Source organism: Kogia breviceps, chromosome X (genome assembly GCF_026419965.1).
Source record: "Kogia breviceps isolate mKogBre1 chromosome X, mKogBre1 haplotype 1, whole genome shotgun sequence".
Taxonomy (NCBI): domain Eukaryota; kingdom Metazoa; phylum Chordata; class Mammalia; order Artiodactyla; family Physeteridae; genus Kogia; species Kogia breviceps.
In genome coordinates, this window is record NC_081330.1 from 55,557,877 (window position 1) to 55,574,229 (window position 16,353).

Here is a 16,353-nt window from a genome sequence, read left to right on the forward strand (position 1 = left end):
CAATTTGGATGGAAAATAAATTAGAGAATTTGTTAGTACATTAAAATGCACAGACAGGCAGCTATGTAATGAGATAATAGCTACATGAAAACAACTAAAGAATGTTTGTCAAAAACATTTTACACCTCCATGACTTCTATTTTTTAAACTTAATTAAAGCTACACATTTTTGTAGTTAAGATTATTTTTTCCTTTTTCACTTAAAACCAAAGCTTGCATATGGACTTTTCTGACTTTATATGGGTCAAGTATTTTGGTGATATAAAATGACAAATTTATTGAGCAACATTATAATTGCTGTGATGTTCTATCATACTGTTTAATAATAATAAATACTCGCCTAGAATTGCTACTTGTATTCTATACTACTTCTAAGAGATCATTTACTATCACCACCTGATTATATACATTCTCCAAAGAATTACCACCACAGGAATTACCTACTTTAAGATATTTTACAAAAATAACAGTGACAATACAATAACTCTGAAAGATCAGCCATGCAGTCTGCAGTTAATTAAAAAATGTATATCCCTGGTGATTATATTTCTCCTTTCTGTTGTGAACCACTATTTTTGGAATGATATCAACACAAAATTAAATATTAACCTACAGAAGTTCCTCTTGTCTCTTCCTTTCAATAAATTTTTATTTATATCTAACAAACACAGAGAAGAGTTCAGAAGCTATTAGACAAACCTGTATAAAAAAAGACATGATAATGAAAGGAGAAAAAAAAGTATCACTGCTATAGGGTGCTATGTTTGAATTAATGTGTATAAACATGTAAAACAATTTATGCAAAAATTAAATTATATTATATAACTGGAAAATCAGGAAAGGAGAGAACAATATTTCCTTTGCATTCTCTGTGTGTTGGGAATTTCCCTAGAAAATATTAATATTCTTTCTAATTAGAGAAATGTGAGGTAAAATTCCTACTGACCATGTTCAATATTTGGTTAGTGATCATTGTTTGGCCCACAATACACCAGGAATCAAAGATAATTTTGTACTAATTAAAAAGAGCAAAAGAAAGCCTTGATTGCTAAATATAGCTCTCAAAGCAAAATAGAGCAGTTGAACCAATAGTAATTAGACTACCATTTCTCTGACAGTTTCTCAGAGAAAAATAAATGAGCTGATTTATTCATTACTTACAGATATTTATTATTTCCAATTATATTCTAGATTCTGTGAGTATATCTATGAACATAACAAAGTCCTTACCTTCATAAAGTGAAATTATAGTGAGGGGGAAGATACTAAACATATAATATAATGACAAGTAGTGATTAAGACCATGAAGACAGATAAATCAGTAAAATTATAAAATTGTACAGATCCTTGAAGGCAATGGTATACTTTACAGGCCATTATAAGGATTTTGTATTTTCATCTAAATCTTGTGGGGATCCCTTGGCTGAGCTTGAGCCAAGAAGTAAATTTCTTTTATTTATGGTTTTAAAACAGATATTCAGATTCTGCCAAGATGGAGTAGCTCAATTCATCCCTGGTCTTCCATATTTCAATGAAACCTCTAGAAACTACACTATAATCCAGCATAGGAAGACTGAAATGTGGAAAGAAGATGGACAGCCTAGGTACCTCAGGACTTCAGGAATGACATGGTGTTGGATTCCAAAGGTTTTCTTATTGTTAACAATATATCCAACAGGTCACTCACTGAACAAGCCTCCAACCCAGAACTACCAGCAGGTTCAGACAAGAAAAGCTCTAAGAAAAGCCTGGCCCTCCATCCATTGGACATGCAACCATGTGAAATAACAATAGAAAACCTGTTTTTGGAAGTACATGTCCTACCCTTCTCTATGCGAACATCAAAGAAAAAACTGCAACCAAGCCCCAGTATTTCAACAGGTCCAAACAAGGAGTCGCTATATTAATATCACAAAATTAGTCCTCAGATCAAAGACAATTTCTAGAAATAAAGAAATGTATTACATAAAGATGAAGTGGTCAATGCAGCAGAAAGACAAAAACTTTAAATATGTAGACACCAAAAATAAGAGTCTGAGAATACATGAAAAAACAGATAGAGCACAAAAGCAAAAATAGATTAATTGGACTACATCAAAATTGTAAACTCTGCGTCAAAGGACACACTCTACAGAGTTAAAAGGCAAATATATAAAATGGTTGAAAATGTTTGCAAATAATATATATCTGCTACAAGTTAAATATCCGGAATATATAAGGAATTCCTACAATTTAACAACAGCAACAACAACAAAAAAAAACAATTTTTAAAATTAGCTCAAGACTTGAATAAATATCTCTCCAAAGACAATATACAAATGGTTAATAATCCCATGAAAAGATGGTCAACATTACTAATAATTTAAAAATGCAAATCAAAACTACAAGGAGAAAAAAAACTGCAATGAGAAACCATCACACACACATTAGGATGACTAATATAAAAAATCAGAAAATAACAAGTGTTGGTAAGGATGTAGAAAAACCAGAATCCTTGTGCACTGTTAGTATGAATTTAAAATGGTGCAGTTGCTAAAAACAGGCTGGCAGTTCCTCAAAAATTGAAAATAGAATTTCTATATGATCCAGCAATTCCACTTCTGCCTATAAACCCAACATATTTGAAAGCAGGGATTCAAACTGATATTTGTATACTTATGTTCATACAGCATTATTCACAATAGCCAAATTGTAGAAACAACCTAAGGGTCCATTGACAATGAGTGGATAAAGAAAATATGGTATATGCATACAATGGGATATTTCTCATTCTTTAAAAAAATTCTGATACCTTCTACAATGTGGATGGAACTTGAAAACATTATGCAAAGTAAAATATCAGTTACAAAAGGAAAAATACTGTAGATTACACTTATATGAGGTACCTAGTGTAGCCACATTTTTAGAAACAAAAAATACAATGGTAGTTAGAAGGGTTTAGGCAGGTGGGAGATCAGAAAGTTATTGTTTAAATTGTACAGAGTTTCCATTTGGAAGGATAAAGAAAACTTCTGGAGGTGAATGGTGGTGGTGGTTGCAAACAATGTGACTGTACTTAATGACACTAATCTGTACACTTAAAGATGGCTAAAGTAATGAATTTTATGTTAAGTATATTCTACTACAATAAAAATAAATTAAAAAAAAAAAACTAGGAGAAAGTATTTTGGGATCTAGAGCTAAAAAAATATTTTTTTTAGACTTTATACCAAAAATCATGATCCATAAAAAGGAAAAGTTGAAAAATTGAACCTTATCAAAATAAAAAAAAACTTGAATTGTGAAAAGCCCTGAAAGAGGATAAAAACAAGCCATATGGCAAAATATTTGCACTCCTGGACATTTACCCCAGAAAAATAAAGACTTATATAACACAAAAAAACAGTACATAATGTTTATAAAAACTTTATTTATGTTAGACATTACCAGGAAACAATCCATAAGTGCTTCAACGGGTGAATGGTTAAACAAATTGTGGTACATCTATGTTATGGAATACTACTCAGAAAGAAAAAGGAACAAACTATCAATACATACAACAACTATGATAAATATCCAAGAATTTTACTAAGTGAAAAGAGCCAATACCAAAATTTACATACTGTGTGATTTCATCTTTTAAACAGTCTCTTGGTGGCAAAATTATGGAAATGTAGAGCAGATTATTGGCTGCCAGGGATTGAAGGGGTAAAGGAAAATTTAGTGTAGATAAAAAAATGGCGACAGGAGGCATCCTTGTGGTTGTTCAGCTGTACTGTTTCATGACTACATCAATGTCAATATATTGGTTATGATATTGTATTATAGTTATGCAAGATGTTAACACTGAGGGAACATAGGTAAGGGGTCCATGGAATCTCTTTGTATAATTTCTTAGAAATGCATGTGGATTTATAGTTATATAATAATAAATAATTTAATAAAAATGTACTCTGACCAATATGTGCATATAGACTGTGGAAGACAGGACTAGAAGCAAACAGATCCATTAGGAGTCAATTGTAAGAGTGGTTTGCCCTATAGTCATATCTACAGAAGTTTGAGAAGAGGTTATACTTTGTATATATTCTGAAAGCAGGACTAACAAAATTTGTGGATAGATTATTTTGAAGTGTAAGGAAAAGAGAGGAATCAAGATGACTCCCATGGAAACTTGATGCCATTTATCAGGCTGTGGAAGCCTAGAAAGAAGCAAGTTTCAGAGATGGTGGTAATCTGGAATTTAATCTTTCATGTATTATGGTAGAGATGCCTATTAGAAATCCTAGTGAGATAACAAGTAAGGAGTTAGATATGTGAGTCTGTAGTTCAGAATGGAGATGTGAAATGGAGATAGCAGTTTTGGAGTCTTCAGCATATAATTGATATTTACAACCATGAGACTAGATACAGCCACTTAAGGATTTAGCAGGAATAAGCCCTGGAGACTTCCTACAATTAGACTTTGGGAAGATAATTTTAAAAAAAGAACAATAAGTAAAGTCAGCAGGAAAAAACAGTTTGTGTTATAACGACAGTGAGATAGAATAAAAGAATGGCAAACATCATGATGAAAAAGGGTTTTCAAAAGACATGGAGTGATAAACTTAAGTCCTGTGCTTCTGTGCCACGTTGTAAGATGAAGGGTAAGATTTGGCCAATACATCTGGCAACATTAGAGATCCCTGTCAAGAGAAGTACTAACAAGTTCAATTTCAGAAGAGTGAACAAAGTCTAATTGAAATGGTCCGAGGAAAAAATTGTTATATGAAGATGACAGTAAGTTGAGCAATTTATCTGCATATATATTTTTACTCTAAAGAAGAACAGAGAATTGGAATGGTAGAGAGTGGCAGATTTATGGCTGTGCGAGGATTTTATATTTTAGATGAATATATTATAGCAAGTTTGCATTTGGAAATGAGCCAACGTAGTGGAGAAGTTAATGATGCAAGAGAGAGAGAAATCATTACACAAGAAGAGTCCTTGAGTATAAGAGAAAAGATGGGATCTATTTCTCATGTGTAATGGGGAGGTAATAAAATAGAAGCAAGACTAATTTTTCCCTTATAGCAATAGGGAGAAAAGAGTATTTTCATAGTTGTTTATAAGTTGGTAGTTTCATGGTAGAAAATAAGAAGTTTTCTTCTGATAATTTTCTTTTCTCAGTGAAAAAACCAGTAACTTCATCAGCTGAAACAGGATAAGGAAGGAAATTGGAAGTTCCAAGATAGAGGAGAACATATGAAATTGTTTCAGATATCAACATCATAAATTGACCAGGCAGGATTAACAAACTTACCAGGAAATTCTAAAGACTCACTTACCATTTGTAGACAAATATTTAAAGTAAGACAAGTTAGCAAATGTGTTTGTATTTCTTAGCCATATTCACCTGCTTGGGTACAGATGTGAGTAGGTGGTATATTGGATCATGAAGGTTGTTGTTTTTTCAGGAATGTTTTTAGAGATAAAGGGGCCAGAGGTTTGAAAGGGACAAGAGAGTTACTGGACTGATGAGCTGTGGAAGTAGGCTAGATAAAGAGGGATGTAAAAATATGACTGGAATGAGGGATAGTGAAGATCTGGTAAGGTCAATTGATTAGAGGTCCAATTAGGGTTGGAGAATTATAGAAGTGCAAGAATAGAGAGGAGTTGAACTGAAAAATATAGCAGTTGTATGTCCAAGAGTGGGAGGTTTGAACTTGAAATTTTGGAGGTGGTAATTATTGGTAAAGAAAAGGTTATGACCATACATACATGAGGCTGAAATGGATGGAGGAAAAAGTAATTGCAGGGGAGGAAGTAAAGAATTTACAATTCATAAAGTTGGATTGATCATTTTTATGAATGATCACTAAGAATCACTAAGAATTATGACATGAGGAGTGGTGCTGAGAAAGAAGATGGTGAGCTGGATGTTAAAAGACACAGTGAGTGAAGGAGAGTATATGCGAGAATGGTGGACAATTATAGAAAGGAGGAATAACAGCGATCATGTGATAGGATGTATTTCATGGAGGAGGGGTTTAAGCTAATAGAGATAAGCTCCAGATTCTTATTTAATATTTTTTGAAGCTGAACCAGTGAAAAGCTGACCCCATAAAAGTAGAACTGTAAATGTTTGAGGCTCTAATTTTAGCCCTGGCCTTTTTAGATAGTATTAAATGAATTCTATTTTGGTCACACTGAGAATCATGATTACATCTTTAGCATTCCTCAGGACAAGACATATGAAGACTCTTGCAGATAAAGCTAAGCATGATTCAAGATCTATATCTGTTGCAAGCTATAACCTTTCTGAGAGAAAAAAATGTGTGTTTATATGATAGGGAGAAAATATATATGAGAATCAGTATATATATATATATATATATATATATATATATATTCTTCATTCAAAACATCTCAGCACAACTCACTTTAACTGTCCTTCAATTTAAATCATCATCTTCTTGTCTTCTCAAATACTAGCTAATATTTATTGAACATTTACTGTGTAATTTACTGTTCCAATTTTTCTATGTGAATTAATTTATTTATTACCAACAACCCATGAAGTTGGAACTAGTATTATCTTTCTTTTAGAGATGACAAAACTTAAGCATTGAAAGCATGCTTATCATCATTGCACAGTATATAAGGACTAAACTCAAAACATCATCTCAAATTGTATCACTTCAGAACTCATAGTGTTCATTGTTATCATTGCTAGCCTATGCTATCTCAAGTAAGAGAGAGTTCATCAGACTTCTTGATAAAAAAATAAAAGTCTGTTAAATATAGTAATCTAGTGTAAGATAGTAAAGTTTTGTTTATTTTTCCTACCATTGAACATGTGACTTTAAAATGGAATGTTACAGAAAAAACAGAAGCATTATCTCAAGAAAAAAGCTACATGTGTAAAATAATAGAACATAGATATGTTGGTCTTTGCTTCCAGTTACTGACACAAAGCTTCCAAATACCTTGTAATTTCCTAAATGATAAAAACACTAGGAGTATCTTTTGTTCTAATAGTTGGTCTTTGACTCTGGCTCCTGACACAGTTCCTAAATTCCTTGGAATTTCCTGAGTAACAGGACTGTCTTTTTTTCTAACAAGGTGACTTGATAGTCTGCTGGATAGCTTCAGGATGAGGGATGGTCTCCAGAAGGACTAAGCTATGATTAGAAGCTTCGAACTTTCGGGCCCACCTCCCATTCTCCTGGAAAGGGAGAAGAACTGGAGACTGAGTTAATTATTGATCATGCTGACCTAAGGAAGCCTACATAAAATTCCCCAAAGAATGGAGTTTGGAGAGCTTCTTGGTTGGTGTGCACATCTATGGGCTGGGAGGGTGGCATACTCCAACTGTAAAGGGACAGAAGATCCTGCACTTGAGATACTTCCACACCTTACCATATGTATCTCTCCATCTGGCTGTTCATGTATATCATTTATCATATCATTTGTTATATAATAAACTGGTAAAAAACAAATGTTTTCCTGAGTTCTTTGAACCATTCTAGCAAATGATTGAATCTGAGAGGGGGGCTATCGAAGTCTCTAATTCATACCTGATCAGTCAAAAGTACATGTGATAACCTGGATGTGCTATTGGTATATGAGGTTGGGGGAGCACTGAGCACTTAACCTGTGGGGGTCTGTGATAATATGCTAGTGTCAGAATTGAATTGTACGACACCCAGCTGGTGAAATTCCACACAGTGGAATTGTTAGTGAATTTGGGATAGGAAAGTGAGTTATTTTTCATATTATGCTTTTCTATATTGTTGTTAATTTTAACATTTATATGCATTCCTTCTATAATGAAAGAATATATTTCATTAGATATATGATATACAGATAGATATTTATACAAATTCAGTGAAATAATGTGCAGATGTTAAAACAAATGAGGTAGACATCTATACTACGTTGTATATATCTTAAACACATATAGTTGAATGAAAGAATATTGCAAAAATATATATAGTATGATATCACTTGTGTGAAAAGCATATATATATACACCAATATTATATATATATATAGAAATATATGCATGTATTTGTATCTAGTTATCTTTCTATTTATTTGTTTATGCACTGAAAATATATGGAAGCATACAAATCAGACTTTATTATTGGTTACTTCTGGGGAGGGTTGTTGGAGGGGAAATGAAGGCTTACTTATTAAGTTAAATGTCTCTCTTCCTTCTAAATTTTCTTTCTACAAAAAGCCTGTATTGAATGTATTGATTAAAACATTTAGAACTATTTAAACTAGTTCAATGCATTATGAAACATTTGCATTAGGGCATTACATGTATGAGTATGAAGGATGCAATACTGAAAGAAATATGTCATTATGTCAGATTTTTTCCTGCTGTTTTCAAAAAATTAAGGTACGTTGTAAAGATATTTTATGTTCTCTACCTTCTCCTTTTTATCTCTCTTTTCTAGTTCCATGCTAGAACAGCAACATTTTTTCCTTTTTAGTATGATAGATATAGATAGGTATATAGTAGTCTATTTGTGATCACTTCCTCAGTCAAAACACTCTTACTGTCAAAGGAGCAGTAATGTGGAGACATCACGAATGTACGTAGTAGAAGGGTAGAAACACTGTATAGTGGATTGTCCAGAAGAGAGATACTAAGGGAAAAAAATATAGTTCAAATTTTCCTTTCCCTATCTTAATTATATTTGTTTAAAATACTAAATTTCTTTCAGTTTTCGGTCACCAGTCATCCCCTAGTCATTAAGAAGATGGAAGGCTGTAATAGCAAACAGAAAGCTTTGATTTCAGTTGTGGATTCACCTTTTACTTTGATAAGTCATTTAACATATCTGAACTAGTTTTCTTAAAATTTAAAGTGGCGATTATACTATCATGGTGAGGACCAAAATAATATAGCTTATTAGACTCTCTTATAATCTTTAAAATAATATTTATACTCAATGGGGAAAAAAACTGAAAACTTTCCCTCCAGTATCATGAAGAAGTCAAGGACACCCACTCTTGCCAATTCAATGCAACAGAGTAGTAAAAGTGCTAGCCAGAGAAATTAGAAAGGAAAAATAAATAAAAGAAATCCAAATTGTAAAGAAAGAGCATTCTCCTTGTTTGCAACTGTCATGATCCTAAATGTACAAAACCTACAAAAATAGTTAGAACTAATAAGTTCAGTAGTTTCAGGATACAAAATCAACATACAAAAATCAGAAAGGGAAATTAAGAAAACAGTAACATCAAAAAGAATAAAATATTTAGGAGTAAACTTAACTAAGAAAGTGAAAGACTTGTATACTGAAAACTTACAAAACATTTGATGAAAACTTATGCACATCAAAGGAAACAATCAATACAATGAAAAGGTAAACTACATAATAGGAGAAAATATTCACAAACCATATATCTGATAAGGCATCAATCTCCAAAATATATATGAAACTCCTACAACTCAATAATTTAAAAAAAAACACTAAATGTCCAGTTAAAAATGGGCAGACAACTCAAATAGACATCTCTCCAAATAAGACAAATAAATGGCCAACAGGTATATGAAAATATTCTCAATCTCAAATTATTTTGGAAAATGCAAATCAAAACCACAATGAGATATTACCTCACACCTGTTAGGATGTCTATCAATTTTTTAAAAAGGCAAGTGTTGTTAAGGATGTGGAGAAATTGAAAACCTTGTACACTGTTAATGGAAATGCAAAATGGTGCAGTCACAATGGTAAACGGTATAAAGGTTCCTCAAAAAATTAAAAATAGAACTACCATATAATCCAGCAATTCTACTTCTTGGTATTTATACAAAATATTTGAAATCAAAATCCTAAAGAGTTATTATTACTCCCATGTTAATTGCAGCACTATTTGCAATAGCAAGATGTGGAAATAACCTAAATGTCCCTTGACAAATAAATGGATAAAAAATTCTGATCTGTACATACAATGAAATACTATTCAGGCTAAAAAAGAAGGAAATCCTGCAATATGCAACAACATGGATGAAATTTGAGGACATCATGCTAAATGAAATGTCAGTCACAGAAGAACAAATACTGCATGATTCCACTTATATGGCATAACTAAAATAGTCAAACTCAGAGAAGAAGAGAGTATATTGGTGGTTTCCAGGTGCTAGGTAGAGGGGAAAATTAGTTGCTAATCAATGGCTATAAAGTTTCAATTATGTTACACAAGGTAAATAAGTTCTAGAGACCTGTTGTATAATATTGTGCCTATAGATAACAAAATTCTACTTAAAAATCTCTGTAGAAGATAAAGCTCATGTTAGTGTTCTTACCACAATAAAATAAAAATAAAATAAAACAATATGCTAATGTACTTATAGACTGTTATAAATGTTATCAATGATATATTTTCTATAATGCAGGAGAAGCATGTTCCCAATTTCCTGAAATAGAAAGTATAATGGAATTCAAAAATAGTCTGATTTCCAACTATATCATTAACATAATTATTCCACACTAGTGAGGTCATAGGATTTAGAGTTGTGTCTGCTGAAAATAAATATCAAGTATGTACATTTACATTATCACATTAAGGTGGATAATCATGTCAGTATTGCCAGAATTGTATGTTTTTAATGGTGAATGAAGTACAGTAAAATGTAATATAGGCATATGTTTGGTAGGAAACAAAGAAGGCATTCAAAATTGTCCTTAGACTATGGTCAGATAAAATACACGATTACCTGTTAAAGTTACATTTCAGATAAACAAATGAAGTTCAAATTTAACAGGGCATCTTGTGTCTTTATTTGTTAAATCTGGCAAACCAATGTTAGATCAGTCTTTTTAGTCATATTTTATATCTATTAAGACAAATTAAAACTTGCTCTGCTCTTCCAAGCAATAAGTGGTGCATCACTTTGAAATTATGCCCATTCTCCATCCCAAAACATATCAATGCACACTCACTTATTCAAGGCAACCAGAATAAAGCAAAGTAAATGGAGTATAAATTTGGAAGGAACAACCTACAAATTTACCACTAGGCTTTAAGTTTAAACATATATATATATATTTTATTTTAATCACTGATGGGACTAATTTACATCTTGTTCTGTTTTGTGCAGTCAGTCTACAGTGGTATCTTTTTTTTTTGTATGTCTCTGGGAGGGATTTTAATTTGATATGGAATCTTAGGAGGCTCTTGAACTAAAAAAAAAAAAAAAAAAAAAAGCACAGAGGTGATCTCCCTGTGCTATGCAGCAGCTTCCCACTAGCTATCTAATTTACATTTGGTTGTGTGTATATGTTCCTGCCACACTCTCACTTCGTCACAGCCCACCCTTCCCCATCCCTATATCCTCAAGTCCATGCTCTAGTAGGTCTGTGTTTTATTCCCGTCCTACAACTAATCTCTTCATGACTTCTTTTTGTTTTCTGAGATTCCATATATATGTGTTAGCATAGGGTATTTGTTTTTCTCCTTCTGACTTACTTCACTCTGTATGACAGAATCCAGGGCTATCCACCTCATTACAAATAACTCAGTTTCATTTCTTTTTATGGCTGAGTAATATTCCATTGTATATATGTGCCACATCTTCTTTATCCATTCATCTATTGATAGACACTTGGGTTGCTTCCATGTCCTGGCTATCATAAATAGAGCTGCAATAAACATTTTGGTACATGACTCTTTTTGAATTATGGTTTTCTCAGGGTATATGCCTAGTAGTGGGATTGTGGGGTCGTATGGTAGTTCTATTTGTAGTTTTTTAAGGAACCTCCATACTGTTCTCCGTAGGGGCTGTATCAATTTACATTCCCACCAGCAGTTCAAGAGTGTTCCCTTTTCTCTACACCCTCTCCAGCATTTATTGTTTCTAGAGTTTTTGATGATGGCCAATCTGACCAGTGTGAGATGATATCTCATTGTAGTTTTGATTTGCATTTCTCTAATGATTAATGATGTTGAGCATTCTTTCATGTCTTTGTTGGCAATCTGTATATCTTCTTTGGAGAAATGTCTACTTAGTTCTTCTGCCCATTTTGGGATTGGTTTGTTTGTTTTTTTGTTATTGAGCTGCATGAGTTGCTTATAAATTTTGGATATTAATCCTTTGTCAGTTGCTTCATTTGCAAATATTTTCTCCCATTCTGAGGGTTGTCTTTTGGTCTTGTTTATGGTATCCATTGCTGTGCAGAAGCTTTTAATTTTCATTAGGTCACATTTGTTTATTTTTGTTTTTATTTCCATTTCTCTAGGAGATGGGTCAAAAAGGATCTTGCTGTGAATTATGTCATAGAGTGTTCAGCCTATGTTTTCCTCTAAGTGTTTGACAGTGTCTTGCCTTACATTTAGGTCTTTCATCCATTTGGAGTTTATTTTTGTGTATGATGTTAGGGAGTGTTCTAATTTCATACTTTTACGTGTACTTGTCCAGTTTTCCCAGTACCACTTATTGAAGAGGCTGACTTTTCTCCACTGTATACTCTTGCATCCTTTATCAAAGATAAGGTGACCATATGTGTGTGAGATTATCTCTGGGTTTTCTATCCTGTTCCATTGATCTATATTTCTGTTTTTGTGCCAGTACCATACTGTCCTGATTACGGTACCTTTGTCGTATAGTGTGAAGTCAGAGAGCCTGATTCCTCCAGCTCCATTTTTCGTTCTCAAGATTGCTTTGGATATTCGGGGTCTTTTGTGTTTCCATACAAAATGGGAAAATTTTTGTTCTACTTCTGTATAAAATGCCAGTGGTAGGTTGATAGGGATTGCATTGAATCTGTAGATTGCTTTGGGTAGTAGAGTCATTTTCACAATGTTGATTCTTCCAATCCAAGAACATGGTATATTTCTCAATCTATTTGTATCATCTTTAATGTCTTTCATCAGTGTCTTATAGTTTTCTGCATACAGGTCTTTTTTCTCCTTAGGTCGGTTTATGCCTAGATATTTTATTCTTTTTGTTGCAATGGAAAATGCGAGTGTTTTCTTAATTTCACTCTCAGATTTTTCATCATTATTGTATAAGAATGCCAGAGATTTCTTTGCATTAATTTTTCATCCTGCTAGTTTACCAAATTCATTGATTAGTTCTAGTAGTTTTCTGGTAGCATCCTTAGTATTCTCTAGGTATAGTATTATATCATCTGCAAACAGTGACAGCTTTACTTCTTCTTTTCCTATTTGGATTCCTTTTATTTCTTTTTTTTCTCTGATTGCTGTGGCTAAAACTTCTAAAACTATGTTGAATAAGAGTGGTGAGAGTGGGCAACCTTGTCTTGTTCCTGATCTTAGTGGAAATGGTTTCAGTTTTTTACCAGTGAAAACAATGTTGACTTTGGGTTTGTCATATATGGCCTTTATTATGTTGAGGAAAGTTCCCTCGATGCCTACTTCCTGCAGGGTTTTTATCATAAATGGCATTGAATTTTTTCAAAATCTTTCTTGGCATCTATTGAGATGATCATATGTTTTTTCTCCTTCATTTTGTTGAAATAGTGTATCATGTTGATTGATTTGCATATATTGAAGAATCCTTGCATTCCTGGGATAAACCCCACTTCATCATGGTGTATGATCCTTTTAATGTTCTGTTGGATTCTGTTTTTTTAGTATTTTGGTGAGGATTTTTGCATCCATGTTCATCAGTGATATTGGCCTGTAGTTTCCTTTCTTTGTGACGTCCTTGTCTGGTTTTGGTATCAGGGTGATGGTGGCCTCATAGAATGAGTTTGGGAGTGTTCCTCCCTCTGCTATCTTTTGGAAGAGTTTGAGAAGGATAGGTGTTAGCTCTTCTCTAAATGTTTGATAGAATTCGCCTGTGAAGCCATCTAGACCTGGGCTTTTGTTTGTTGGAAGATTTTTAATCACAGTTTCAATTTCAGTGCTTGTGATTGGTATGTTCATATTTTCTATTTCTTGCTGTTTCAGTCTCCGCAGGTTGTGCATTTCTAAGAATTTGTCCATTTCTTCTAGGTTGCCTATTTTATTGGTATACAGTTGTTTGTAGTAATCTCTAATAATCTTTTGTATTTCTGCTCTGTCCATTGCTAGTCTCCTTTTTCATTTCTAATTCTATTGATTTGAGTCTTCTCCCTTTTTTTCTTGATGAGTCTGACTAATGCTTTATCAATTTCATTTATCTTCTCAAAGAACCAGCTTTTAGATTTATTGATGTTTGCTATTGTTTCCTTCATTTCTTTTTCATTTATTTCTGCTCTGATCTGTATGATTTCTTTCCTTCTGCTAAATTTGGGGGTTTTTTGTTTTTCTTTCTCTAATTGCTTTAGGTGCATGGTTACATTGTTTATTCAAGATGTTTTATGTTTCTTAAGGTAGGAATGTATTGCTATAAACTTTCCTCTTAGAACTGCTTTTGCTGCATCCCATAGGTTTTTGGGTCATCTTGTCTACATTGTCATTTGTTTCTAAGTATCTTATGATTTCTACAGTGATCATTCGTTATTAATTAGTGTATTGTTTAGCCTCCATGTGTTTTTATTTTTTACAGATATTTCCCTGTAATTGGTATCTAGTCTCATAGTGTTGTGGTCGGAAAAGATACTTGATATGCTTGCAATATTCTTAAATTTACCAAGGCTAGATTTGTGACCCAATATATGATCTATCCTAGAGAATGTTCCATGAACACTTGAGAAAAATGGGAATTCTGTTGTTTTCGGATGTAATGTCCTATAAATATCAATTAAGTCCATCTTGTGTAATGTATTATTTAAAGCTTGTGTTTCCTTATTTATTTTTAATTTGGATGATCTGTCCAATGGTGAAAGTGGGGTGTTAAAGTTCCGTACTATGTTTGTGTTACTGTTGATTTCCCCTTTTATGGTTGTTAGTATTTGCCTTATGTATTGAGGTACTCCTATGTGGGGTGCATAAATATTTACAATTGTTATGTCTTCTTCATGGATTGATCCCTTGATCATTATGTAGTTTCCTTCTTTGTCTCTTGTAATAGTTTTTATTTTAAAGTCTATTTTGTCTGATATGAGAATTGCTACTCCAGCTTTCTTCTGATTTCCATTTGCATGGAATATCTTCTTCCATTGCCTCACTTTCAGTCTGTAAGTGTCCCTAGGTCTCAAGTGGGTCTCTTGTAGACAGTATATATATGTGTCTTGTTTTTGTATCCATTCAAGCAGTCTGTGTCTTTTGGTGGGAGCATTTAATCCAATTACATTTAAGGTAATTATTGATATGTATGTTCCTATTACCATTTACTTAATTGTTTTGGGTTTGTTCTTGTAGGTCTTTTCCTTCTCTTGTGTTTCTTGCCTAGAGAAGTTCCTTTAGCATTTGTTGTAAAGCTGGTTTGGTGGTGCTGAACTCTCTCAGCTTTTGCTTGTCTGTAAAGGTTTTAATTTCTCCATCAAATCTGAATGAGATCCTTGCTGGGTAGAGTAATCTTGGTTGTAGGTTTTTCTCCTTCATCACTTTAAATATGTCCTGCCACTCCCTTCTGGCTTGCAGAGTTTTTGCTGAAAGATCAGCTGTTAACCTTATGGGGATTCCCTTGTGTCTTATTTGCTTTTTTTCCTTGCTGCTTTTAATATGTTTTCTTTGTATTTAATTTTTGATTGTTTGATTAATATGTGTCTTGGCATGTTTCTCCTTGGATTTATCCTGTATGAGACTCTCCGTACTTCCTGGACTTGGTTGACTATTTCCTTTCCTATATTAGGGAAGTTTTCAACTATAATCTCTTCAAATATTTTCTCAGTCCCTTTCTTTTTCTCTTCTTCTTCTGGGACCCCTATAATTTGAATGTTGGTGTGTTTAATGTTGTCCCAGATGTCTATGAGACTGTCCTCAGTTCTTTCCATTCTTTTGTCTTTATTCTGCTCTGCAGTAGTTATTTCCAGTATTTTATCTTCCAGGTCACTTATCCGTCCTTCTGCCTCAGTTATTCTGCTATTGATCCCATGTATAGTATTTTTAATTTCATTTATTGTGTTGCCCATCGTTGCTTTCCTCCTCCTTATTTCTTCTAAGTCCTAGTTAAATGTTTCTCACAATTTGTCTATTCTATTTCCAAGATTTTGGATCATCTTTACTATCATTATTCTGAATTCGTTTTCAGGTAGACTGCCTATTTCTTCTTCATTTGTTAGGTCTGGTGTGTTTTTATCTTGCTCCTTCATCTCCTGTGCGTTTTTCAGTCTTCTCATTTTACGTATCTTACTGTGATTGGGGTCTCCTTTTTGCAAACTGCAGGTTTCTATTTACCATTGTTTTTGGTGACTGTCCCCAGTGGCTAAGGTTGGTTCAGTGGGTCGAGTAGGTTTACTTGTTGGCGGTACTAGTGCCTATGTTCTGGTGGATGAGGCTGGATCTTGTCTTTCTGGTGTGCAGGTCCACATCTGGTGGTGTGTT